Below are 2,717 nucleotides of genomic sequence, written 5' to 3' on the forward strand. Positions count from 1 at the left end.
TCAAAGTGACATTCAATGATTCAAGAACGACTTGGTTGGGAAATAAATCTTTGGTGGGGGAAAAATGACTCTCTCTTTGCCAGGCAATAAATAGCCTTATAATTTATCATTTGTTGGGAACGAAGAATGCATATTGAGGATCACACCAGACTCAAGCTGATTACAAATATTAAGCAATGCCTCTGCAAGCCATCGCTCACGACGCATGTGAAAGCTGAGTGCCTCTGGGAAGCTGGAGCTGATGAGTTCCCGGGTCCGCTACTGCACTGTCATAATTGTTAGCATCATAAACAAGACTATATGAGTGAGAACAGATTAAAGAGGATGAAATGTTTTGTGCCATCTCCTCCAGAGAGAAGAAACAAGACGGTATTTCACTGCAACGTAAACTACTGATTTGGGTTTTTGCTTGTTTATACTCCCTAATGGTTATGATAGCTCAGGAGAAGTATTCATGGCATATTCATTTCCAAAGCCACCATAAATGATGTCTTCAACGGTTCCAACTTTGTGTGATTCCTTCTGAAATAAAATGAAAGGTTTTTGCTTTCAGTGTTAGAAAAAGAGATTCAAGAAAGCTGAACCATGTGCTATGTGCTTATGACTCAAAATACCTTGGATCTGGATAAAAGTTAAGGCAGGAGTCATGTGCTGTTAGAATCAACAGGACAGGGTGCAATTCTCAGCAATGAACTCACCTGACACCTCTCTAGACGCTGCTGGGCATTTGTCACCTTTTATTGAGGTTATAATTATTTCATATCTTGTTGCAGTTACTATATTGGGCCATGATGTGTCAAGATAGAGATTGCATCTTATAAATTTTTGTCTCCTTAGAATTTAGCTCAGTAACTTGTTATAAAAACATTAATTTATTCCAAAATGCATGACATGGGTGGCTACAATTATTGTAGCTCATCTCCATTTTCGCGATTCTGTAAAGACACAAAAGCTACATTAGTCAAAGCTAACAGCGAACTGTTATGGTTCTAGCATTATTCTTAGAATATGCAATTTTTTGCATTTTTTATTCTTATATAAAGAAATACTTGTGCTTAATAACACACACCCATTGTTTGGAAAGAATTCTGCCTTTGATGAAATGATATACCTTCATATGCAAAATATTTTTATGCCATCTCTTTTAGAATCTCACACGTTGCTCTCTAGAGTAGAGGCAGTAATTAGGACTACTTAATTCCTTCTGGGTAGCTAATTAAATGTGGATATTTACTAAGAAAATCAAAGAGCCTATGAGTCCAAACCTTGCAAATGCAAATATATAAAGGATTACAAATGCCACATTAGTGAGTTCTGTTAGACAAATCTTTCCACCAACAGTAGGAATAACCCTTAAAAGAAAGTGTGGGATAGCCATAGAGCACCTTGAACATCCTCCAAAATTTTTCAGAACACCATTACCCCTTGCACTTAACTATCTCCAAGTATATATACATCCTGTATATCATCTCTTTTCACACCCACTTCAAACTTGGTGTATTACCATAAAATCTTACTTACCATGACAGTGACTCTAAATAATAGTGGCTAAATCATCAACAGTTTATTTCTGGTCCACAAGTCAAAGCCGAACCACAGCTCTGCTCTGTGAAGCTGTCAGGGGCCCAGGCTCCTTTGTTCGTGTTGTTCTGACACCCCCAGTGCATTGTCATGGTCAGTGTGGTCAGATTGGCTCAGCACCCTGTCTGCAACTCAGTCAGTGGGAAGAATAGAAAAGCATAAGGAAAAGGAGCCCTCCGTTTCTTTGAGAGCGAGACTTGAATGCTTCACGCATCACCTCCTTGCTAGGTAGAATTTAGTTGCATGTGTAACAGAAATATCTTTTTAAATATGTAGTTGAGTTCACAAAAACATTAGGTAAATTGAAGGAGAAAGTGGGCAACCAGAAAGGTAAATGAAAGCATAATGTTATGACCACTGGGCATTAGCAGATCTTGTTATCAGATAATATGGGAGAGAGAGAAGACTAGGCCTGTGCCCATGCAAGATGGGTGGTGGAGTGACACCCCTACATCAAGTTGGCACTTGGCAAGGTTATAATCTCAATGACATTTGTATTAGAAAATAATTTACATGGATTAGACATGGCAAAAAAAAAAGCTTCATTGGAAATTAGTAATCAAACCACTGTCCTTAGATTTCGATCCAAATTCATAGTATCTATAAGATCCCAAACCAATAAACTTAGTTCAAAGGGTTCTGGATTGGTAGTGCCTTTGGAGCCATGTTAATCCTTTCTAGAAAGACTCTCTTTCCATGCAGGGCTTCATGATTTTTTTTTAAAGATTTATTTATTTATTTATTTGAAAGTCAGAGTTAGAGAGGGAGAGAGATTGAGGGCCTGCATCTGCTGGTTCACCTCCCAATTGGCCGCAACAGCTAGAGCTGCGCCGATCCAAAGCCAGGAGCCAGGAGCTTCCTCTGGGTCTCCCACATGGGTCTACTGCTTTCCCAGGCCATAGCAGAGAGCCAGACGAGAAGTGAAGCAGCCGGGTCTTGAACCGGCACCCATATGGGATACCAGTGCTTCAGGCCAGGGCGTTAACCTGCTACGCCACAGTGCCGGCCCCTTGTGATGTTTTCATAAATAGATTAAATAGGTGCCAATCAAATCCTTACCACAATAAATTTTCATTCAGACACAAGGCAAAATAAAAAGACATTTTCAAACAAATGGCAAAGGACAAGTTACTTTC

Source organism: Oryctolagus cuniculus, chromosome 9 (assembly GCF_964237555.1).
Source record: "Oryctolagus cuniculus chromosome 9, mOryCun1.1, whole genome shotgun sequence".
NCBI classification, from domain to species: Eukaryota; Metazoa; Chordata; class Mammalia; order Lagomorpha; family Leporidae; genus Oryctolagus; species Oryctolagus cuniculus.